General features: G+C 36.0%; 1 protein-coding gene and 1 long non-coding RNA gene across 3 annotated transcripts in view; both read left to right on the forward strand.

Annotated features, from left to right (window-relative positions):
* The window catches only part of NEGR1 (neuronal growth regulator 1), an 896,443-nt gene that overhangs the window by 458,077 nt on the left and 411,176 nt on the right, over positions 1-27,190 (forward strand). The gene's annotated exons all lie outside the window — the stretch shown is intronic.
* Positions 17,133-27,190, forward strand: part of LOC111540872 — a 20,639-nt gene continuing 10,581 nt past the window's right edge. Inside the window, exon 1 of the long non-coding RNA XR_002731115.2 lies at positions 17,133-17,143. This is a non-coding gene — a long non-coding RNA (uncharacterized LOC111540872). The remainder of the gene's footprint in view (positions 17,144-27,190) is intronic.

Raw genomic sequence — 27,190 nt, forward strand, 5'->3', positions numbered from 1 at the left:
ATCATTTACCCGTATACTCCCAAGCAAGAAAAATCTAGAGACAACCTTCCTTTCAGCTTTGTATCTCTGATGAAGAGCTTTCAGACATATGGCACAAGTGGTGTGTCACTTTGATCGTCTGGTTGTCAGTTCATAGTGCTATGTTGATTCTGTCACCGGTATCACTATTCTTCCAGGCTATCTTTTATTCTTCCCTCTCATTCAAACCTAGTATTCAGTCTGTCGTTGAGTCCTGTCATTTCCTCCTTTGAACTGTCTTTCAGCTTCTGCCCTTCTCTCCTTTCCCATTACTCTCTCACTAATCTAGGCTTATGATTATCGCAGGGGTGCTCAGTTGATTTTTCTCACTCGAGCTTCTACCATCTTGCGTACTTACATCAGTCCAGTGCTCCTAAAGTCCTACTTTCATTCTGCTACTCCCCGTTTGAAACCCAGAGTTGTTTCCTCTTACCATCTAAAAAAAAAAATGCATTCTAGTCAGTACTTCCTACTTCCTTCAAACCAGAGCTCCCACTCAGCCCACAACACTCCATGGACACCACACTTAAAAGCAGTATGCTCATTCTTGCCTCATTGCTTTTGTTGTTGTTGTTATTATTATTATTATTTTGTCACAACCCAAAATATTCTTGGTCTTTCCTCTCTATAGAAATCCTCCTACATCCACAGGGACCAACATGAGTTCGATCTTCCCACTGTCTTGTAGCCGATATTCACACCCTTTGTGCTTTTGTAGCATCCAGTAATAGTATGTCACAGCACCTGTTGCATCGTGCTGTAATTGTCTGCTTACAGGATTGTGTCTCACATACAATAATGAGCCCTCTGATGACAGAAAACAATTTTTCTTGCTCGACCTTATAACCCCATGTGCCCAGAAGTATTTGACTCACAGTAGGTTCTCCATGAAAATATGTCAGGTATAACTTTCTCCCTTTTTAAAATGCTGAACTCTAATCCAGAATAGAAGTTTAACAATACATTGTGTATGTAAAGATGAGGAATGTAATGAGTAACATGAATGACCCCAGACTAGGATAGCTTTTATCCACTCAAAGAATCTAACAGCTTTATTTGCAATTTTTTTCTCTAAAAACTCCCTAGGCGCAGACACCACATCACATTCCCACCTTCATCCTTTGATAGTGCCAGGCACAGTGATACTGAGTACTTGGTGATTTGAAGGAGCATACAATTTCCAGTGTCTGTCCCAGCAACAATTGGCCATCCTAAAACACACTGTCCTAAAGGACAGCATACTGTTTTTCTGTTTACATCTTTATACATAGACCCATCCAGTCAAAGAAGGCTACTATAGTTTCTATTTTCATTAGTTCATGCAATGGACTCATGTCGAAGGCTACATTGAGAAATGTGGGAGTCAGTCGTTAGAAACGTTTTCTAATCTAACATGTTAACATATTCCCAGAATTCCTATCTCCAAATGGTACACATGGTGTTATGTATTGCATGAAATAAATACTAATATTTATGGCATGTAATAAATACTAAGTGAATATCTGCTGAACAAATGATTGAATTATAACAACCAACAGCTAAACTTTACGAAGTTTACAAAGTGGCTGAGAGATGGAAATTTCAATGTGGAGCAAAGTCGAGTAGTATCCTAATGAAATGGGTGTTTTCAGACCTACCTGTTTATTCCCTATCCTTCTTTGTGGCTCTGTTTTTTTTCCTTGACTCTTATTAACATTGAACTAACTGCTTTACTTACATATCTGGTATGTAAGTTACAATACAGCAGAGGTTTGTGTTTCTTTTTGTTGTTGTTGGTTTATCACCAGTATCAAGAATGCAAAGTACCATTCGTAGGCCAAGTCTGATGCACGGTCTATTTTTTTTTTTAATTAAAGTTTTATTCAACACAGCCACTCCTGTGTGTTAATTTACATATTGTCTATGACTGTTTCTTTGTAACAATAGCAGAATTGAATAGTTGTGACAGATATAATGGTTCACAAAGCTGAAAATATTTACTATTAGCCCCTTTTATAGAAAACTTTTCAACTTAATCTAGAGCAATGCTGGACACCAAGTAGATATTAAGGAACTACCTGCTATATGAATTAATGAAATAATAAATAAATGAGTCAGATACAAAAGTAACACTGCAGTAACACTTTACCATCCCTGCCCCAGAGGTCTTTTGAGGTTTTGAAATGTTTGGAGACCCTTATAAAGGTGAAAAGTCCTATTTCTTGATCTATAGGGGCCCCAGAGTCCTGTGGAAGAAAATTTGAATTTAACCCACAATTGGGGTCTGATTTATGTAACTCTTTTGTCGTGGGCTAGTGTCCCTAAAGAAGATTAGACCAGAGGAAAAGATTAATGAGGTTACTGAAAAAAAATCCCCAGTGAGTAAGGAGATCTGTTAAAGGTAGGCAGACTATACATGCAAACTACTTGGGGGAGGTAGTTATTTTAAGTAATAAAAGGCTGTGCCTAACATTTCCCTGGCCAAATCACATTGAGAAGGATTGTGCTGCAATATTTAGGATGGAACTATACATTTTACTGTGGACCCTGAGAGTATGCTGTGAAAATCCTGAAAGAGCTTGTTAAAGGGTACAGCGTTTTTTGATTTTGTTGTTGTGTTGTATTTTTTTTTTTTTTCTTAGCTGACTAAAGAGAGAGGAAAGCTTTGGTCGTTTCAATTTTGGTAAAAGTGAGCACTAAATTTTGGGCTGGACTACGCGGTCAAGAAACCAAACGGGTGTTCGCGACCTTAGAGTCTAGGCCTGAGGTATCACCGAGCTGTAGGCAGCAGCTCTGATTATATATCAGAACCCCCTGTTGGAAACAGTTGGAGTGTGGTGTCTCTGAAAAAGACCGGTTGTCTGCCTCATCAATTTGATAGGAGCTTATTGCATTGAGATTTGGAGTATTGCTGGAAATGGAACAGACTTTTACTTACTGATTGGTGATGCCAGAGATATGCTGCATCCAATATCTGTTAAATCTCAAAAGAAATGAAGATTTCAGTTTAATTTTTCAAGGAAAAAACTCAAAGGAACATATGATACAACAAAAAACCATTGAGGATTTAATACTAATTAATTTCAGTTTGATTTCATATAATAGCCAACTCCAGAAAAACTCCTGTATCCTGCAAACTCAAGAACTATTAAAAAATCACAAAGTATATTGAAGGTTCCCTGCCAACTTAATTTGGATTCAGACTTTAGACAGTAGCAAGAGACTGTGAGATGAAAAAGGAGGGTTAAACTATACGAATGATACACAAACTCCAAACGTGATAGTGTTTTCCTCTTTTTTCCCTGGGAAATGAACCTGCCCTGAAACACATACACAGGCCCTTGACTCTCTGCCCTCAGCCTTGTCTCATGGCTCAGCCATCAGTAGTGTTCATTGTGCATTGATTGGGAGGAAAACATAAGCCAAACCTTTTTTTCCTTGAAGGAGCACAGCTCACACTGCAGGCAGTAAATAATGACAGAGAATCAGAACAAACAGCAGCTCCTGTGGAGTGCAGGACAGCAGGTGTACCTTGCTAGAAAGTTAGAAACTCAAGAATTTGGTCTCTGATGGCAATAGGCATAGGTTACTAGGAAAGACGAAGCAATGTGGACTTGTATCCCACAGACATGACCAACATACTTATTAGAAGTAGAGTGAAAAGACAGTGAAATTGTGAGGAGCTGTGTGGATTGTAGAGTGAACATGAAAGAAAGAAAAAGAGAGGGAGACAAAGAAAAAATGAGAAAGGAAAGAGAACCTGTATTTTGTCATGGGAGAAAAACAAAAGGTCAAAAACCTATGTAGCAACAACAGGGTGTGTTTCTGACTTACTCCTGGGAACCTAAAATACATGTGCTATTTTTTCTTTATTATATCCTTTTCCTTAATTTTTCCTATTCCTGCCCCTGCTTGCCATATGAAGGGATGAAGAGTAGAATTAATTCAGGGCTAAAAACAATTTTTAAACATTTATTAAATACTAACATTGAGCAGAGAACTGAACTAAACACTTTGGACATAAAGAAAAACATTCCTTCTCTGAAATTCACAGCTTTGTTGCAGAATAAAAGAGGTAAAGAATTACAATACAGAGCAAGAGCAACTAATTAGTTATTCTATTCCCATTACCCCAAAATATTCAGTTCTTATCTTTACTATACCACTTACTACACATTATTATGTGGGATAATGCTGTAATTTAAATATTTTTGTGGCTTTAAAAGCAAATGCTACTCTTTAGTTGATTCTGAGATTTTAGATGTGTTACAAAGAAATTATTGAATTCTTTCAGAATCTATGAAAAATAAAATATTTATTTACTTAACTGTTCACCTGACCTTTCATTTGGTTCCATTTTCTTTTTTTCCTTCTCTTTTTTACATCTTTATCATTGACATAGGATTTGTATTTTTTTATCTGGGTCAATTGGGATAAAGAAAAAAACCTTGAAGATGTCATGCTGTTTTTTCATGCTTGTCTCTCTCACTTGGTATAGTTACATAAAATTCTGATCCAAGTAGGGAGCATAATTTTAGAAAAAAAAACAAAAAAACAAAAATTCTGTGTTACCCATTCTTATCTTTATCTGGTTAATTTTGGAAACAAATGTTTTAGAAAGCAACTGTGTTGTTGCTCTGTTTATTTGTAATTTCCGTATTTTCTGAGTTGAGAACAGTAATAAAAAATATGAGACACCGAGGAAAGGGATTCAGCAAATACCAGTCCTATTCTTCTCTTTTTTGGTATTTTCCATGAAAACACTGAGTCACAAACTGTAAGGAAAAATCTAAGGCATTAGAGATTAAAGAATGAATATCTACCAAGAGTCTTTCAGCTTTTTCATTGATTGAATAGAGTTACGTGACAAGATTCCTGTTGGTAAGAGTCGTAGACCCTTTAATTCTTTGGCAAATGGAAAGCTAGTCATTCCTTTGAGAATTATCAGCAATCTATCAAATTTTACCCATCAATGGTGAATGAGATTGTTTCTATCTCTTTGTAGTAAAAAGCTTTATTTGTTTTAAAGGAAAGACTTTTTATTTTCCTCTCTGCTCTTTTTTTCATAAAACAGAACACAATAGAGTAGAAAAAAAAAAAAGCTTTTTTTTTTTTTTCCTTTTTTCTGCCAAGTCATTGGCTATTTACTGGGAAGCCATACCAAACTAGATTTTATCACAAGTCTCATGTTTTGGGAAACCACTGTGAAAGGAGAAAAGCCAATAGTGGCAACTGCTCTGAGCAAAAGTATAAGCTTAAAAGCAATAGCTTGGTAAAGGCCCTATGATTTAACACTAGTTGTTTTCACCTTTCTTTACTAAAGAAATGTGGATTCTCATCATTAATAAAATGTTATTTGCACAGCACTCCCCTGTTAGTTTAATGGATGTTCTTTTTACCTTTGTTATTATCCCTAGGCCTCACAAATGCATTAAAAAGTATTCCATAAAAGGAGTCATTGCATTTTAACATTTTAGAAATGTAATTATGTAGGTAACTAGCCATCCCTGCCCTTGTCAGTAAGCAAAAATTTAACAATTCAAAAACAATTTTTTTCTTGGAATGTATATTTTAGTACAAATGAATGACAAAAACTTTGTTGTGAGGTTCAAACCAAGTCAGTGCAAACACACTTCTTTTCACAGTAAAAAGGGGAAGAATCTTTCTTCCTTACTTCCATAGGCTCACATTAATATTAAGGAAATGGAAATATACTTACATCTCTTTTCAGAAAGTGTACATCATGTTATTTGCAAATTGTTCAGGTAAAGGAATAAAGACCTATTTAAGTGGCAAGCAGCAGCTGATTGTAAAACAAAACAAACGAAATGCAAAGCCAGAATGAGTCTTGAATGACAGATGTTTTCATTAAGAGAGAGAGAAGATTTAGTGAAAGGAGTGATCAGCAGGTGGAATCATGGTTATTGTGGTAAGAAAAGTAAACTTTATTTTGATAATCAAAACTATATCATCATAAGAGTGCTACTGGAGTAGAGATATATGGATTCATAGTTGAAAAAATAGGGAAAGACAGAGCAGAGTGACAGAGAACACACTTGATTGCATATGTTCATTCAATGTATATAGGGAAGGGAAAAGAAAACTGAGAATCCAGAAACTAGGGCCAAACAATTTTAGATCAGAACATCAGATGGAAAGAGAGAACTGTGGGAAGAAACCAGAGAGTATCCAGAAGACCTGGCACTGGTAAATCAAACAGCCAATAGAGGCACGTCTTCTATCATGTGTCTTCTTTGTGGCATATGAAAGCTGAGAATGCCAATGGCTGGGGCAATGAAAATTCTCTATGTGAGAGAAAGGTAAAACAATGTACGAAAGGTGTTTTGGGAGATAATCTGAAGTGGATGATAGTCTAAATAATAGTAGTAAAAGGGATACATGTCAAAATACTAAAATTAGGCATTCTAACTTGTTTAGCTAGTTTTTTACTATATAATCTATCTATCTATCTATCTATCTATCTATCTATCTATCTATACATATTTTCTTCTTTCTAATATGCATTGAGTGTTTATTATGAGCTAGGCAGAATGGTAACCATTTTACATGCATAATCACATTTGATCCTTTTCATAGATCTGTAAGTATTGTAATTCCTCTCAATTTATAGATTAAGAAGCTGAGATTTAGAGAGATTCCACACCTTGCACAAAATTCCATAGAGAGGAAGTGTAGATAAGGATTCAGTATCTAGTCTTGTTTATCATAAAGTTGATGTTCTTAATTATTTTTATATTGCCCTTTTATGCTATAATAAATGTGTTAGTAGTATTAAAAACCTGTCAGATACCTGGAGCATAACCCAGTGGTTCCTTTGTGAATCAGAATCATATTTTAAAGAGGTTTATGCTAGATCTTCTGAATGAAAATGTGTAGAAGTGGGATCAAAGCATGCAGAGATTTTAAAAGCTACACAGATGAGTTATAAATGCCTATTGAAAACAGAGGAGGAGAATAGAACTCAGACTGTTTTCTGAAGGAGATTTAAACCACATCTAAATTCTTTGTGATTTACATATGAAAAGAAGTTCTACCTCATTAGCCATCTAGAAAATGCAGATTGAAACCACAATGAAATACTATTTTACATCCCCCAGAATGACTAAAATCAAAAAGACTGATAATACCAAGTGTTGGCAGAGATGTGGAACAATTAGAGCTGCTAGTGAGTGTTTAAAATGGTACCATACGTTCGGATAATTTTTTGGTAGTTTCTTACAAAGTTAAAAACAGCTGCATTATGACCTAGAAATTCCACACCCAGATATTTACCCCAGATAAATGAAAACATATCCACAAAAACTTGTACATGAATAACAAAAGCAGTCTAATTCATAAAAATCAAAAGCTAAAAACAACTCAAATATCCATAAATAAGAGAATAGATGGGTAAATTGTTGATTATTCAGGTATATAATCAGTAATAACTAAGAATAAATCAATGATACATGCAATGTGGACAAATCTTACAGACATTCTGGTGGGCAAAAGAAGTTAGATGACTCCATGTATGAAGTACAAAATAGTCCAAACTATTTAATATAACAGAAATCAGAAGTTCTTGCTTCTTCTATGTGTGGAGAGGAACAGACGGACTGGAAAGGGGCACTGGAGTGAATGGAAATGTTCTATAACTTCTTTTGGATGATGATTACACAATAGTTTACAGTTGTCAAGATTCATTGCTTTGAACACTTAAGGCTGAATCGGTGCATGTAAATTATACTTAAATTTTAAAAAGTATGTAGTTCATATCATCACCTCCTTTCTCCATTTGCAAAAGAGAAAAGTGAGGCTCAATAAAATGGGTAAGATTATATGGCTCTCACATTATAGAATTTTCATAAGAATCCAGGTCTTCTGATTTTGAGTCACATGCCTTTTTCACTCTCCAGTTGTTTTTTTGATCTTTTCTCTCCTTCACAATATATTTATATGTTTAGCAAAAGAAACAAATGAACTGCTCCGTGCTTTCAATAAAAAAATGAGATAATGGTAGTGGCTAATGTATCAAAATTAACTAGTTTTTGTCCTATTCTGAACAAATATCCACCATCAACTCTGAAACTCTCTTGGTATCACTAGCCTCAGTGTGCAAGAGTAGCCAATTTTTTTTTTTTTTTTTTTTTTTTTTTTTTTCCTGGATACCACAGTGTATCCTCTGGAAACAAACAGGGTAGATGACTTGGCACCTTTCTCAGGATTATATTTCATGTGTAAGGAGTTCCTCCCACACTGGTAAATGTAATGAATAGACTGCATTTTATTTCATTGAATTGCTTCTGTAGACATTCACAAAAGATCAGCTTCTGTGCACTTCAGTCAGATGCACAGTTATGAAAGTGCCATAAAACCTGTGTGATCACCACCTGCATGTAAAAAATGCCAGCAATAACTTACCAAAATATTTCCACTGAAAATATGACTTTGACCCAGATGGCAAAATAGGCTGCATTGGCCATAAATCTGCAGGCAGTAAATGGGCAGGTGGTAAATCTGCTATCATTGCTACTGTTTTCGCAACACTTTATCTGTACAGCCTTTTCTTAAGGATATAAAAATTCAGGAAATATGGAAGAAGAAACAAAATATGGACTGGAAACTCTGGTGTGAAGCTGTAAGTTTCTTGAAATTTAGGTAACCTGTCCATAGATTATAGGCTCAGGTCTGAGATACTGTGAAGTAAGAAAAATGTGTGCTAAGAATAGAGGATAAAATTTATCAAAATTGCCAAGTTAATTTTTATCAGTTTTGGCAGCAAGGATCACCCTGGAAATGCAAAACATGTTTTCTTTTTTACATAGAAAAGCAAATATTCTCTAAACATTGAAAGTTTATTTATCTCTTCAATTTCTTTTCACAGTTGCTTCTACCCAGAATGAGAGAAAGGGTGTAACAAGGTTATCATGGATATGGTGGAATAAAGCATAGTCAATTTAGAAATAATTTGGGATCATATTTAGATCACACCTTATTGAGTGGAGATTTCGTTTTCTCCAGAAGGGAATGGATGTCTCCCTATTCATAATCCTGTGAAGAAATGTTTAATTCTGGGCAAAAAAAAAAAAAAAAAAAAAAGATGCAGAAATTTGGACTCTGGAGGAAGCATCTCCATTACTGTATACATTAGGATATGTGAGACTGATTCTGAAGTACGCATCCTAGAGATCAAGTACACACCCTAGCTGCCATGTTTACACAGAGGTAGATTAGGGATGCCACCCATTGATTCCTAGACCTTTGAATTCTTCCTAACAGGGACGCAGCACCACATAAAGGTCTTTGATTCAGTGCATATTCTAGATTTTGGAGGATGGCACTCTCTCCTCTCAGACTATTGCCTGCAATCTGGCATTTCAGCTATGCTTTCAGCAGGTAGTTCTAACACATTATATGGTCAGCAGTCTGGATTAAGTATGCAATACAACCAGTGGATCCTGTGGTCATAAGTCCATTCATGCATCTCTTTGGCTGTAAAAGGGTAGCCTGTGTGAATGGGATTCCATGCTAGTGGCCCAAACATGCTATGAGCCTTTAATAGTGGAACTGGCCAAGGCAGGTCCAAATGGCAGGAAGTGCAAGGCTCTACATGGAATGAATCTATTCCTGTGAGAACAAACCACTAACTTTTCCAGAATGCAAGGGAAATAATGCAGTCAACCTGCCCTCATGTGTCCAGTCTCCTCAAGCAATGGTGCCATAATGGGGGCTCAGAATTAGCATGTTGTGGGCAATTGGACACTAGGCAGCAACTGGAGCTAGATCAGCCTTGACAAGTGAGAGCTGATGTGTTGGACCCATGTGTAGTATTCATATTTGACATCATGGATACTTTGTTTATGTGCTGATTGTACCAGCACTCATGAAACCAATGACAGCGGCTAGCTGGCAGTAGCTGGCTAGATCATTTTGTCCACTTGGTTGTTAAATGCCTCTTTCATTGCAGGTGTTCTATAGTGGATATCAACATATAATACATAGATCTCACTTTGTGCAAGTCCTATAGGTCTATCAATGTGTTTCTACCTCATTCATCCTTGTCTGTGACAGTGTAGCTTTTTGCTTCCAGGCCATTTGCATAGGCCGCCTCTTGGCTACTTTTTGTGCCTCTTCTCTTTCCACATGAAGTAGAAGACCAGTTGCACTGCCTAAAGCCCTCACTCACTGAAAGAATTTCCCCTCACTACTGTCTTTCAAGCATACAGTTTAAGACTATAGTGTAGCTACTGTCCATTTTTGGCTCACATTCACATACAAAGAAAAACCTTCTGGAAACCAAATTAAAATCACTTCCCCCTTTATTAGTAGGTCATACCAGACCTCCTATGTGGTCTGGATATGGCTGAGGGAGGAGTTCCTGGTGCAATAGTACTGCCATGGGGTTCTGAATTATCTGCTCATGTTGCTTGCTTATGTCTACCTGTCCCGCTCATGCTTCATCTCAAATCTATCTCTTTCTTGTGTAATTTCTGATAATCATCGTTTGGTGTCGCATGGTCAGGTGCTCCGTTTCTACCAGGACATAGTTTTCAAAGGGCATACAGTTTTGCTGCAAATGTCATGATATCTTCGGGTCCCTAGAGGCCTGTGTTGTGATTTCTTTTTTCACTAGGACTTGCCCCAGATATCATATGGTATTTTTTTCCCATCACTGATAGCTCCAACACTGTAGGCTTCACCAAATTATGTGGCCCAAGTGGTGGGACTGTTGCACCTTAGCCTGAACCTCTTCAGAGCCCTTTCTGCTCTGGTTTCACTCAAATATTGTTCAACCTTTTGTGTCAACCAGCACATTTCTAAGTATTAAATGAATAGGTTACCTTTTAGAATGCAAATACCCACTAGGACATTGTATTCCCTTCTTTGTGTTAGAATATACAAAATGCAGTATTTATTCTTCACTTAGGATTCTTCAAATAGTTTTGGACAGCCTGACCCCTTAAACTTCACAAGTTCTATTTCATATCCTCTGGAATGCATGTGTTATTCGAAGGCCTTCAGAATGTTAGCTACCTCTTGCTCATCTGGCATCATCAATATAATATCATTGATATAACGGATTAATGTGAAGTACTGTGGGTTATCCAGATGGTGCAGATCTCTTTAGACTATATTATAGCAGAGGGCAGAAGAGTTAACATAGCCCTGAGGCAAAACTATAAATTAATATTGTTGTTCAATCCATGTAAATGTGAACTGTTTCTGATTGTCTTTTCTGATTGAGATAGAAAAGAACACATTTTCCAGAATAATGGCTTTATACCAAGTTCCTTAGGCCATATGAATCTGCTCTAGCGATATACTACATCTGGCATGGCAGATGCAAAAAGGGACTATTTCTGGGTTAAGCTTGTAGTTATCTTTCAGAATCCATCTTGTTTTTCCAGGGTTCAGACTAGTAAATTAAATAATAATATTATGAGAACAAATACCTCTACATTCATGAGATCCATAAGGGTGGCACTAATTTCTAACCCCATCTCCCACTCCCAGGATTAAATAGTGATTTTGATTCATTCTCCTTGCTGAAGGATGGAAGGAGCAAGTTCAGGGATATTCACTTGGCCTCATGCTGTGTGATAGCTCTGACCCAAGTGACCAAAGATCCAACTCCCAAGTGTCATTCTTGATTGTATATTTGAGGACAAGAGAGATGACTGTTAGTAGATACCCTATAAGGTGGACCCTAACTTCAACTTCATTTAATCGTGTGTCATATGACCCCTATATTGTCCTACTCCAACAAGGAGACCATGATGATAGGCTCTGGGTATCAACTTCAACTTAAATCTTATGTCCAATAGCCATCAAATTTAATTTCCCCAATCAAATGACCATAATCCCTGTAGAGAAGGACTGGAGGAATCATTATCATGTACATTTGCCGTAGAATTGTGGGCTCCTTACTCCTAGTCAGCACCACATCTGCATTGAATGGGTTCTTTGTCTGAAAACTGGCTCAGGTCTGGAAACTGAGAAAGAGATCATGAATTTTTATTGCTGTGACTGCCCTCAATCTCCTGGTCATCTAACTTTGAGTTCTTTTGCTGCTAAAATCCGAGTAGTGCTCATGTTGGCAGTCTGTTTATTTTGTCTCTACGGGTGTCGTGTTTTATTAACATCTCCATAACCATCTGTGGGTCACAATTTCTTGTTTATCACTCTGATATAGCTTTCATTACCAAAAAATAAAAGTACAACCCCATTAGATTCTGAGAATGAAACATTGCGCCTTTGTTCCTAATATTTTGAAATCTTAATATCCACGCTGGCATCAGTGGGACACAATCTGTAACAGCCTGTTCGCCTTCTGGTTCTTGCCCAGAGAGCTATCAGGAAATTTTTAATGATGCTGTGTCATCCTTTTAGCACATAGATAATAGCCTTGGTGTCTTCTGGCCTTCATCCACAGGGTCTTTCAACTGTACATTGAATATTCATCCTAGCATTTTCCTGACCCTGTTATCCCCTTCCTCCAGAGTCTACCAGGGCAATTCTGGCATTTCAATTTCACCTTTTTTCCCTCTTTGACATAGATTTGCATTAACTTATATCTAGAATGAGTTGTGCATACAATGGCATCTATTTCTGGAGCATTTTATGGAATTAGTAAAATATTATACTTCCCAAGACGATTCTCTTTTCTTTTCTATCTCTTTGTTCTTTATTTTCATGTTATAGAAAATGTCCTCAACTTATCTTTCAATTCTTCATTTCAATTTTTAGTTTTAGTAAATACTTGCTTAATTTCCAAGAGCTCTTTCTTATTCTATGATCATTCCTTTTTCATAATATACTGTTCTTATTTTACAAATACAAACCCTTGTTGAATCTCTCCAAGGATACTAAATAGAGGATTACTGCTCTATTTGGTCTATCATGGCATTTATTTTTATGTTACTAGTTTTCTTTCTCTCCAATCATAGCTGATGCATAACTGGATCATTTTTCAGTGCCACTGATGGTACAGTCTTTACTGTTGGACATCTCTTTTCCCATCATCTAATTACTAGGTCTTTTCCAAGAATAGAAAAGCTGAATAGTTCTATGCATATGGTGGGACTTGTTGCTTGGCAAAATTCTATTACCATGAGAAGATAATAAGCTGTTGCTGGCACCAACATCACTTTTTCTGTATTTCTAGGAGTCATCCTAGTTTCAGAATTGTGCCTCAGCTTTCTTTAGCCCCTCACTAGAACAGATGCTGATTTCTTTATATAAAATATAAAAGGCCCACTGGCTTCTACATCTAGCTTTCAATTGCCTATACCTAATCCACATGCTTTGTTCTATAATGCTCAATTGTACAATAGAAATATAATGTGAGCCACATAGGTACTTTCAAATACTTCTAGTAGTAACATATTAAAATGTAAAGCAAAACAAAACATTTTTTGTTTTGCTCCTATGGATGCCACGTTTTATTAACATCTCTGTAACCATCTGTGGGTCAGGATTCTTTGACTGTCACTCTGCTAGAGCTTTTATTATTTAATAAATGAACCTGCTTCGATTTCATACATACAGTTTATTTTTATTTATTTATTATTCTTTTTATAAAGCTTTTGTTTTATTTTAGATTCAGAGTCACATGTGCAGGTTCATTATATAGGTAAAATGCGCTTTACAGAAGTTTGGTGTACAGATTATTTTGTCACCCAAGTAATAAGCTTAGTACCTACAGGTAGTTTTTCAGAACATCTCCCTCCTCCCAACCTCCATCCTCAAGTAGGCCCTAATGTCTGTTGTTCCCTTCTTTGTGTCTATGTGTTCTTGTCATTTTAGCTCCCATCTATAAGTGAGAACATGTGGTATTTGGTTTTCTGTTCCTGCATTTGTTTGCTTAGTTAGATAATGGCCTCCTTGTTGCTGCTGCAAAGACATGAGCTCATTATTTTTTGTAATGGCAGCATAGCATTCCAAGGTGTATATGTACCACATTTTCTTGATCTAATCTACTGTTGGTGGACATTCAGGTTGATTCCATGTCTTTGCAATTGTGCATAGTTCTGTGGTGAACATACTCATGTATATGTCTTTATGGTAGAAAGATTTATATTCCTGTGGGTATATACTCAGTAATGAGATTGCTGGGTCGAATGGTAATTCTAAGTTCTTTGAGGAATTGCCACATTGCTTTTCACAATTGCTGAACTAATTTGTACCCCAATTACCAGTGCATAAATGTTCCCCTTTTTTTACAACCTTGCTAGTGTCTGTTATTTTTTGAGTTTTTAATAATAGCTATTCTGACTGGTGTGAGATGGTATCTCACTGTGGTTTTGATTTGCATTTCTCTAATGATTAGTGATGCTGAGCATTTTTTCATATGCCTGTTGGCCTCAATACATATAGGTTAAACTAGCCGCAATTCAAATACACAATAGTAATGCATGCTAGTGGCTACTGTATTTGGCAACATGACTGTAGAACACCAGCAGTGCTTAGCCATAGCCATCCAATCCTGATAAAGTTTTAAGTATATTTTTCATACATTTCAATAACAGCAGCAACGTCTGCTGTTTCTATCAATATATCCTCACACTCTACCAGGTTACTAGGTAAAAGTTTCCTTTGGATGCCACTTTTTGCCAGGCACAGTCTGTGTTCCTCCTTACTAGTGATGAGTCATCATTGCCTGCAGGTGGCGAATAATCTAGCTCCAAAATCTAAACCCCATCTTCCAGCCTGCTTTCTTGATCTAGTCCTGGCATTGACTGTCCAGGTTGGATTTTCTGGAAGCAAATGCTGGGTGTGCATGTAAGATATTTATTAGTGAATAGTGCCTGTGAAAGGAAAGGGGAGGGGAAGTAAGACTGATCAGAGGAAAATGTTAAGTTGTGATGAACATCTAACTAAGCTTTTCCAACCTGGTGGGGAAGTTCTCAGGCTAAAATGCCCACCAAAATTAGCCCATGTCAGCAAAATGGCCATCACTTTTTACTATCATCTTGCTTAGCCATTGAACATGGGCTGTTTGAGCCAGGTGGCTGAGACCAAACTTGGAGAAGCTGATAGCTGGATGCAGTCTGCTCACCACATCCTCTGGAAACTTCATGAGTAAGTCTTTTCTTTAAAAGGAATAAGCACAGCACATCTCCATGTCTACACAGAGGCCATTGGTAAACTTCAGCTGTAGAAACTCTGCCAGAATGTCAGAGGCAGAAACCTGATTGGAGTGGGCTGAGGAGAGAATGCAACTATTAAAAACTTGGCAAGTTGACTTGCTGTGGAGGCAAACAAAAGAATGGGTGCTAAGTGAAGAGGGACTGGAGTCAGGGTAGTTTTTGTCATTTTTTTTCTAGTAAGAGATAGCAGAGAAAAAAAAAGAAGTGACACTATTGATTAAAAATAGATAATATTAAGGGGAAAGTTTTTGAGAGGCCATAAGGGATATAATACAAACACAGTTTGAAGAGTTGGCCTTTGATAGAACCAGGAATATTTTATTCATGGCAATAGTCAAGAAGGCAGAGAGTGTGGGCACAGATGCAGATTAATTTGTAGATTGTGGAATGGGAAGAGGAGCAATTTCCTACTTGACTGTATGAAACAAAGTGATATGGTTTATCTGTGCCCCCACCCAAATCTCATCTTGAATTGTAGCTCCCATAATCCCCACCTGTCATGGGAGGGACCAGGAGGCAGATAATTGAATCATGGGGGTGGGTATTTCTCATGCTGTTCTCATGATAGTAAATAGTCTTATGAGATCTGATGGTTTTATAAAGGGCAGTTCCCCTGCACACACTCTCTTGCCTGCTGCCACCTAAGACATGCCTTTGCTCCTCCTTTACCTTCTGTCATGATTGTGAGGCCTCCCTAGCCATGTGGCACTGTGAGTCCATTAAGCCCCTTTTTAAAATAAATTACCCAGTCTCAGTTATTTCTTCATAGCAGTATGAAAATGGACTAATACACAAGGTTTTCTGCTAAGATGGTGAAAGTGCATGTGTGCTCGTGTAAAAGGAGGGGAATCATATAGAACGTTTGAGGGAAAAGAAGTCACGCCATTGTTGAGCATACAAAAGCCAGCATAATAAGAAAGCAAATTAGGATTTCACATATTGAATTCTCTTTGAGTTTTCTGGTCATGAATTTGAATTCCGACCAAACAGCAAGTACATAAACAAATACTTAAATTTTACTGTGTTTTCTTCATTTCCTAAATAAGTAAGACAAAGGATATTTGGGATAAAAAACGTAGGGTGTTTGAAAGGAATTGATTTTATTGATGCACCTGGAAATTCAATTTGTGTAAAAAGCAAGTTAAGGACATAACGGGTGGTTATTTACTGATAATGGAAAAGTAGTTAAGTTCTATGAAAGAGTAATATGTTAAACCTTTTATCACTTCAACCATGATCCAATTTATCAGTGATCACTGACTCACTTAAATGGATAGGGAAAATTATAAGTGAAAAAAGGGGAGGAAGAGGATGGAAGAGGATGTTCATGATGGATTTTACCAAGAACACATTTGACTAGAGAATTGTTTCCTCTGTACCTGAAAGGAAGGGAGATACTACTAATCAGAATCTTAAAACTTAGAATATTTGGCAGTCAGTGTTATATAGTAAAAAGAACTTTGGAAAGGGCAATACATAAATGATAAAGAGATCAATTCAACAAGAAGAACTAAGTAACCTAAATATATATACACTCAATACAGCAGCACCCAGATTCATAAAACAAGGTTTTAGAGCCCTAAAAAGAGACTTAGATTCCCACACAACAATAGTGGGAGATTTTAACACACTATTGCCAATATTAGACAGATAATTGAGACAGAAAATTAACAAGGATATTTAGGACTTGACCTCAGTCCTGGATCAAGTGGACCTGATACAGATCTACAGAACTCTCCACCCAAAAACAACAGAATATACGTTCTTCTCATCAACACATGGCACTTACTCTAAAATCAATCACATAAGCGGAAGTAAAACACTCCTCAGCAAATGCAAAAGAACTGAAATCACAACAAACAGTTTCTCAGACCACAGCACAATCAAATTAGAACTCACGATTAAGAAACTTACTCAAAACCACACAACTACATGGAAATTGAACAACCTACTCCTGAATGACTCCTGGGTAAATAATGAAATTAAGGCAGAAATCAGTAAGTTCTTTGAAACCAATGAGAGCAAAGAGACAACATATTGGAATCTCTCATGTGCAGCTAAAGCAGTGTTAAGACGGAAATTAATAGCACTAACTGCCCACATCAAAAAACTAGAAAGATCTCAAATTGGCACCCTGATGTTACAACTAAAATAACTAGAGAACCAAGAGCAAACAAACTTCAAAGCTAGCGGAAGACAAGAAATAACCAAGATCAGAGTGGAACTGAAGGAGACAGTGACACAAAAATCTTTCAAAAAAATCAATGAAGCCAAGAGCTAGTTGTTTGAAAAAATTAATAAAATAGACTGCTAGCTAGACTACTAAAGAAGAAAAAAGAGAAGCATCAAATAGATGCAATAAAAAGTGATAAAGGAGATATCACTACTGACCCCAAAGAAATGCAGACAACCGTCTGATAATACTATAAATACTTCTATGCAAATAAACTGGAAAATCTAGAAGAAATTGATAAATTGCTGGATACATACACCCTCCCAAGGCTGAACCAGAAAGAAGTTGAATCCCTGAATAAACCGATAGTAAGTTCTGAAATTCAGACAGTAATAAATAGCCTGCCAACCAAATAAAGTCCTGGACCAGACAGATTTATGGCTGAATTCTACCAGAGGTACAAAGAGGAGCTGGTACCATTTTTCCTGAAACTATTCCAAAAAATTGAAAAGAAGGGACTTCTCTCTAACTCATTTTATGAGGCCAGCATCACTCTAATACCAAAACCTGACAGAGACACAACAAAAACAGAAAACTTCAGACCGATATCTCTGATGAACATCAATGCAAAAATCCTCAATAAAATACTTGCAAACTGAATCCAGCAACACATAAAAAAGCTTATTCACCATGATCAAGTCAGCTTCCTCCTCAGGACACAAGGCTGTTTTGGCACACACAAATCAATAGACAGAACTAAAGACAAAAACCACATGATTATCTCAATAGACCCAGGACAGACCTTTGATAAAATTCAACATCCCTTCAAGTTAAAAACTCTCAGTAATCTAGGTATTGATGGAATAGTCCTCAAAATAATAAGAGCCATTTATGACAAATCCACAGCCAATATCATACTGAATGGGCAAAAGCTAGAAACATTCCCCTTGAAGACTGGCACAAGACAAGGATGTCCTCTCTCACCACTCCACCACATAGTATTGGAAGTTCTGGTAAGGGCAATCAGGCAAGAGAAAGAAATAAAGTGTATTCAAATAGGAAGGGAGGGAGTCAAATGGTCTCTGTTTGCAGATTACATGATGCTGTATCTAAAAACCACATAATCTCAGCCTGGAATCTTCTTAAGCTGATAAGCAAATTCAGCAAATTTCAAGATACAAAATCAATGTGCAAAAATCACAAGCATCCCTATGCACCAACAATAGACAAGGAGAAAGTCAGATCTTGAATGAACTCCCATTCACAATTGCTGTAAAGAGAATGAAATACCTAGGAATACAGCTAACAAGAGAAGTGAAGGACTTCTTCAAGGACTACAAACTGCTTCTCAAGGAAATCAGAGAGGACACAAACAAATGGAAGAACATTCCATGCTCATGTATAGGAAGAATCAATATCATGAAAATGGCCATAGTTTCCAAAAGAATTTATAGATTCAATGCCATTCCCATTAAACTACCATTGACATTCTTCACAGATTTAGAAAAAAAAAAAGTACTTTAAAATTCTTATGGAACCCAAAAAAGAGCTCATATAGGGACGACAACCCTAAACAAAAAGAAAAAAAGCTAGAAGCATCATGCTATTTGACTTCAAACTATCCTATAAGGCTACAGTAACCAAAACAGCATAGTACTGGTACAAAAACAGACACATAGACCAATGCAACAGAAAAGAGAACTCAGAAAGAAGACTGCACATCTATGACCATCTGATCTTCAACAAACCTAACAAAAAGAAGCAATGGGAAAAGGATTCTCTATTTAATTAGTGATGCTGGGAAAATTGGCTAGCCATATACAGAAAAGTGAAACTGGACTCCTTCCATACACCTTATACAAAAATTAAATCAAGATGGATTAAAGACTTAAATGTAAAGTCCAAATTTATAAAAATCCTAGAAGTAAATCTAGGCAATACAATTCAGGACATAGGTATGGCAAAGATTTCATTACGAAAACGCCTAAGGCAATTGCAACAAAAGCAAAAATTGACACGTGATATAATTACACTAAAGAGCTCAGCAAATGGATCTGATTAAACTAAAGAGCCCAACAAAATAAACTATCATCAGAGTGAACAGACAATCTACAGAATGGGAGAAAATTTTTGCAATGTCTCCATCTGACAAAGATCTAATATCTGGGATCTACGAGGATTTTAAACAAATTTACAAGAAAAAGCACAACAATAACACAACTCCATTAAAAAGTGAGCAAAGGACATGAATAGACACTTCTCAAAAGAAGATGTTCATGCAGCCCACAAACATTGAAAAGAAGTGCAACATCACCAATCATTAGAAAAATGCAAATCAAAACCACAATAAGATACCATCTGACACCAGTCAGAAAGGTGATTATTAAAAAGTAAAGAAAAAACAGCTGCTGGCAAGGCTGTGGAGAAATAGGAACGCTTTTACACTGTTGGTGGGAATGTAAATTAGTTCAGCCATTGTGGAAGACAGTGTAACAATTCCTCAAAGACCTAGAACCAGAAATACCATTTGACCCAGCAATCCCATTACTGGGTATATACCCAAAGGAATATAAATAATTCTTTTATAAAGATACATGCACATGTATGCTCATTGCAGCACTATTCACAATAGCAAAGGCATGGAATCAACCCAAATGCCCATCGATGGTAGACTGGATAAAGAAAATGTGGTACATGTGCCCCATAGAATATTGTACAGCCATAAAAAAGAATGAATTCATGTCCTTTGCAGGGGCATGGATGGAGCTGAAAGCCATTATTGTCAGCAAACTAACACAGAAACAGAAAACCAAACACTGCATGTTCTCAGTTACAAATGGGAGCTAAACAATGAGAACACATGGACACAGGGAGGGGAATAACCTCCCACCAAGTTTCTCCTCCAACAGTGGGGATTATAATTCAACATGAGGTTTGGGAGGAGATAAAAATCCAAACCATATCAACAAATTTGACAAATCTTAAACAATATTGCCTTTCAGTAAACTCATTAAAAAGCTTTTAATGTGTTTCAATATTGTACATTTGATATGGCATACAGTATTAATACTCTTTCAGTTCCATTCATGGTGATGATTAGATTATCTGACTGGAAAATTGCAAGATTTACTGTAAGGTTAGTGGCTCAAATGAATACTGTAGATCGTGTAGGGGAAGTACACCATCCTGTCAATTCCATTCTCTGTGTAAAAGAAAAGCGATGATTTCAAAAATGTCATTACTGTATAATTAGACACTTTTTAAATAATTTGAAATGAGTAGGAAAGTAGCCATTAAGTCCTGGAACACAAAGGAAAGCTTAACCAAAGCATAAGTTAAGTCTAGCTTAACCCCTTCCTTACCCCAAAGAGGCTCTGCTGTCTGCCATTGCTAGTTAATCCAGAGTGCAGATTGTGCACCCAGAGATTGCTAGCTTGAATAAATGATAATATATTATTTCCTCCAACATAAGCAGCTCATGGTTCATAATCAGCTTCATCTGGATCAACCATTGCAGTTCACTGATAATAAAAATCTTTTGAAAATCTTTTAAGAGATAATTACTATTTGTCTGAGATGGTTTTAGTTTCCCTTCATGCAAAACTTTTATGTTTTTTCTTTGACTCACTTAAAGCACTTGGTCTGTTAGGATCACAGGTTGGTAAGACTTTCAGAAATCATATATTAATTTCATATACTTGTAACCAAGTGACACTGGACCAAGTGACACTTGTAACCAAGTGACACTTTAGAATGTTGAGCATGTGAATTACTATGTGTGCACATGCACACACACACACATGCGCGTGTGCGCCCACACACACACACACAGAGGACACGTTAGCTTCATTTTGTCAGGAAGTTATATGCCCTATGTAATAATACTATGAACTCAGAGAATAGTTAGTAGAGACATTCTTATTTGTTTACTTTTATCCATTATTTCTATGGATACCTTTGATAAAGTAAAGAATTTTTAGATTGTGGTTGTTTAATTAGTCCTTTTTGATCATCTGTATTCATTACTTTGCAAAAACTTGAAGGGCATACTTGATTTACTTTTATAACCCCAGTGGCTAATACAAAGCCTAAGAAATAGATGACACACAAGAAATATTTTGTGAATAAATGATTGTGGCAACTTAGCTTACTGTTGTTTCACCATGTGGGTGGCACTTAAATCACTCTTTGAAAAGCAAGATAAAGGAGATAGCTAGCTGAATTTCCACGGCAGTAAATTTCTAAAGACGAGACCAAGGCCTATTATGTCTGTTTACTTAACTGCCTTGTGTAATAATGATGGGAGAAGTGTTATTATGCAGGTTAATCAAAACCTCAGAGAAGCACCACTTTCCACAAGGGCACACACTCTTTTGCAACACAAATTAATTGGAAACAATGAATGGAGGGATAGTCATTTTCTTTCCTGTGTATCCATCACTTATCAGTGCCCCCTCCATGCTGCTTTTGCACACATGGAGATGTATGTTTAATAAGCAATAGGTAAAGCACTTTAAAAGGATGCTTCTCAATCACAATGCAACTAAGGATCTAATCATGTAAATGGAAAAATAAAACCAAATACACACACTCTTATTAGGTTTTGCTAGCCAGTGATGAATTGGCATATATAGAAAACAAGCTACAGATAGACAGGTCTTGTTAGTGTCATTTATGTTTACTTTGAGCTATGTTGGTATGCATTGATTTAGAAGCTTTAGATAGTTTAAGAGGAGGAAAATCACATATTCTTTTTTGGGTGTCTACCACTGTGAAAAAAATCTCTCATTTTCTATTTTTTTTTTTTTTTTCTGAAATAACAATACGTAACAAGGAGCTGAGGGAAAATTTTATGCAACAAATCCTATTCCTTTTCACGTTACTGCTTTTAGAAGTTCAGAACTAGTATTACCTTGGATTGCAGAGCACATGAAGTACGTTCTTTTGTTTATTCAAAAATCATGCAGCTACAGTAAAACGTATAATAAAGACTCTTTTGAGCTACATGTGTGGAATATACTTGTAGGCCTGAACCAGCTGTGGGACTGATAGTCTCCCAAACCTCTCTTCTCAGGCTTACTTCATCTATAAAACAGGGAAAATATTTACCTGGCATAATGACTGTGAGAAATGAATAATATATTTAAATCACAGTTAGCACTCAAAAATATTTGTTTTCATCTCCACCATGCAGACCTATAGGAGGGCGAGAGACTATTTTGAGTTATTCAAAACAGAACCTAAAAAATCCATAGTAGCTACTGAAGAATTTAAAGTTATAGTGAAATTCATAAAGTTTGAAAAGTCATGGAACGTTTATTTCTTCTCTTTTCATTGGATTCAGTTCCTCATGTTTAAAATGATTTCAGAGTGATTTTTCCCTCCTAAGATTTACAACTTTTTGGTGTTTGGTGGTGGTGATCCTGGGAGAGGGATTGGTATGTTTTACTTTTTCTTGCAAAAAGTTGTATGATATCATGTGCCGTTTTATACATTAGGGACCAATAACTGTTCTTATTGTCCTCTCATTTCAGTTATTTACTGTTGGACATAAATGATATTTTAAAAATCTTTTAAAGGATAAAATATGTGTGTAGGTATAAGAATGAGATAGTAGATATTTTCTTGGAGAGTGGAAAATATATGACCAATCTCTTTTTTATGCGTTTTTATATTTATGAAAACAGAAGTAAATACAAAAGAATCTGCTTAGAAAGCTTTTTTGGAGGTACTCACTGTTTCCCTCTCAGTTGCAGATGAGCTTTTGTAGTATGAAAGTTACTCAAGTAGGAAGTAAGAAAAAACTTCAGTAAGAAACTCCTTACTGGATTTGTCCCCTCCAAATTTTGGAATTGTATTTTCAGTCCTCAGTTGTATCTCCTGGGTTGAAATGTTGATTAAAAAAAAAAAAAAAAAATTGAAATGGTTTGTTACCTTAGACTTTATAAATGCAGAAAAAGCATAAAGTGAGGCTAAATCCAAATAAAATAAAAAATCAGAGCATTGTATGCAGCTAAATTAAGCATGAACAATTTCCATTAACCTCAGTTCCTCTTCAAGAGGAATTCATTAAATCATTAGATTTGGAATGTAGTATCACTTTCTTCTATTTCTACTTTTGGCCATTGTAATTTCTATCTGTGTACACTTTTGATCAGTCTTTTTTCAGCGTGTTTCACTGTTATTTTTTGTTGTTGTTTATTTGATTGACTTCTCTTTTATCTGTTACATAAAATGTTCAGTTTCTCTGTCCATAAATGATGGAAGTTTGCATTTTAAATTGTAAGTCTTTTTAGTCATATTTCAGTGCTTTATTGCACAAAAACAATATGAAATTCTTTCTAATTACTCTTAAAGTGTCCCATACAGCATTTATTTTAAAAACAGATGGACAAGTCTGTGCAGTACTTAAGTTTGTGTGGTATGCTAGGATGTAGGATGGGGATTAAAAGTTATTAGTGCCAAAAGACAATTTCATTTCAGATAAGTCTGAGGCCTTATCTGACATGTACTGGTCTCAACACTTCGGGAGATTACCCACTTTTTAACATTTTGTTAGAGATAAGATTATTGCCTTATAAGGCCATTGTATTAGATGGAATAATGTATACAAATTGCTTACCACAATTTTGGGAAAATAATAATTTCTTTATTAATATGAAGTTTTGCCTATATTATAACAATTTCCTGAACCAGTTTATGACTCTGACATCAATAACCTGTAGGTAAAGTAAGAAAAATACATGCTAGATTTTTTTTTTTTTTACAATGGTGGGTAGGATGAATTTTCAAAAGGATTTTGAGTTGAAATTATTTCTTACTTTTTATAGACCTACACACTCATTTGATACTTTTTTATACTATAGTATTAAAAATCTTTGTTATCATAGGGCTTTACAAGGATTTCAACTACAGTATGAAAGACAGAACTTTAAGATAATTTTAAAAATTCAAATGGTGCTTAACTTCAGGAGCTAGATTTTTAAATATTTTGTAGTATATTTTCTTAAAAATGTTAATATAACTTTAATATATCTTCATGGTCAGACCAAATCAACAGTTGATTAAAAAGATATTGGCCAGGGAACTAACCTGTCCAATGGAAAAAGCAGAGGTTTTGTTTATTGTGACATGGTTTTCGAAATACACTTTGCATTTATTGCCCACTGCAATATTCAGATTCTTGAGTTAGATATTGCTTAATTTTAGAAATAATAATGGGAATTTCTTGGTAAACGTGTGGCAGATGTTAAGAAAGGTAATAGATTGAAATCCTTATTTCATTTTGAGACTATTTTCAATCATTTTTATTTGGATAATGAGAACTTAAGCAGTTCGCAAAAGCAAATTTTCCATAGTCATTATTTTTTCATTAACCACTTAATTTCTGTTTACTTTTCCTATGCCTATTACTGAGAACATGAATAAAAATTTGCTATTAAAATAAACCAGGTGCACTTGCATTTCAGTTCTTTGCCTATTATACATTACAGCAGGCAAGTAGTTAAGCATTTAACAAAAGAAATATGAGAAACTGTAAATATTGTTTGCAAACTGTAATGAGCTTGCAATGAAATACCTAGCTGAATACAACATTCCAATTATCTCAAAAATTATGTTGGTGTGTTATTATCCTTGAAAGTGATATTCAAAAACAGTGCAAAGACATCTCGGTGATTCCACATGTGAACCTAAACTGGATGGTGTCTATGTATGCAGTCTGTACTTAGAGGCCAGCTACCAGACCATGGCTAGCAGATCTCTTAGAACTGTATTGCATGCATGACATCTGTTCTTACTAATTAATTCACCTTGCAACATTCACATTAGTTGGCAAGCTTGGCAACAGGACCTGTTATTGCTGTTTATTATCAAGTTTATAACACATGAGAAAACAAACACAGCCTAAGATAAATGTCATATTCCTAGCAATTATCTCCAAATATTACACAGAATAACAACTTTATATAAATATCAGAAATGAAAGAAATAGTAGGGTTGTATACTAGACCCCTGATTCCTCTCCCTGTTATCAACCTTGATTTATTATTTTGTTATTATTCTATTCAAATTTAATAAAAATATTTAATGAAAGTATTAAATATTTTACATTTACCATATAGGCCTTAGAAGTACAAATATGAAGGTCATTATTCTTTGACTAGCAGAGAAGAAAATATAAATACATTTCCATTAATTTAACAAATGCTTATTAAACATTTATTATCTGACAGAATCTATTCTAGGCACTGAAGTGAACAGTGACAAAGATCGACAAAAATTTATATTCAAGGAACTTTGATTTTAATAAGAAGGGACAAGAAACAAAATATGTAAGTAATTTATATAATATGTCAGAAGGTGGCACGTTCCATGAAGACTTTTTTTTATCAAGGAAGGTAGGAAGGTAAAATTTGTAAACAGAATGTTCAAGGAAATCATTTTTGACAAGGTTATATTTGGACAAAGAATTAAAAGAAGTACAGGGAAAAAGCCATGCATATATCTGAAGGGAGAGTCCAGATAAATGGAACTGCAAGTTATAGCCCCTGAGCCATGGGAATGCCAGAGAGTAAGGAACCAATGGAGCTGGTAGAAAAATAGTAATAGATTATATTGGAAAAGCAACAGGATGTAGAGAGGAAGGCCACTGTCAGCCATTGGACAGACTATACCGCTGGCTCTGAGTGTGATGGTATGTTATTCTGCTTGAGCTGCCATAAGAGAATACCAAAGACTGAGCGACTTAACAAAATATATTTATTTATTTATTTTATTATTATTTTTTATTATACTTTAAGTTCTAGGGTACATGTGCATAACGTGCAGGTTTGTTACATATGTATACTTGTGCCATGTTGGTGTGCTGCACCCATCAACTCGTCAGCACCCATCAATTCATCATTTATATCAGGTATAACTCCCCAGTGCAATCCTTCCCCCCTCCCCCCTCCCCATGATAGGCCCCAGTGTGTGATGTTCCCCTTCCCGAGTCCAAGTGAACTCATTGTTCAGTTCCCACCTATGAGTGAGAACATGCGGTGTTTGGTTTTCTCTTCTTGTGATAGTTTGCTAGGAATGATGGTTTCCAGCTGCATCCATGTCCCTACAAAGGACGCAAACTCATCCTTTTTTATGGCTGCACAGTATTCCATGGTGTATATGTGCCACATTTCCTTAATCCAGTCTGTCACTGATGGACATTTGGGTTGATTCCAAGTCTTTGCTATTGTAAATAGTGCCACAATAAACATACGTGTGCATGTGTCTTTGTAGTAGAATAATTGATAATCCTTTGGGTATATACCCAGTAGTGGGATGGCTGGGTCATATGGTACATCTAGTTCTAGATCCTTGAGGAATCGCCATACTGTTTTCCATAATGGTTGAACTAGTTTACAATCCCACCAACAGTGTAAAAGTGTTCCTATTTCTCCACATCCTCTCCAACACCTGTTGTTTCCTGATTTTTCAATGATTGCCATTCTAACTGGTGTGAGATGGTATCTCATTGTGGTTTTGATTTGCATTTCTCTGATGGCGAGTGATGATGAGCATTTTTTCATGTGTCTGTTGGCTGTATGAATGGGAATCCAAGTTACAAGGGATGTAAAGGACCTCTTCAAGGAGAACTACAAACCACTGCTCAGTGAAATCAAAGAGGACACAAACAAATGGAAGAACATACCATGCTCATGGATAGGAAGAATCAATATCGTGAAAATGGACATACTGCCCAAGGTTATTTATAGATTCAATGCCATCCCCATCAAGCTACCAATGAGTTTCTTCACAGAATTGGAAAAAACTGCTTTAAAGTTCACATGGAACCAAAAAAGAGCCCGCATTGCCAAGACAATCCTAAGTCAAA

Source organism: Piliocolobus tephrosceles, chromosome 1 (genome assembly GCF_002776525.5).
Source record: "Piliocolobus tephrosceles isolate RC106 chromosome 1, ASM277652v3, whole genome shotgun sequence".
Taxonomy (NCBI): domain Eukaryota; kingdom Metazoa; phylum Chordata; class Mammalia; order Primates; family Cercopithecidae; genus Piliocolobus; species Piliocolobus tephrosceles.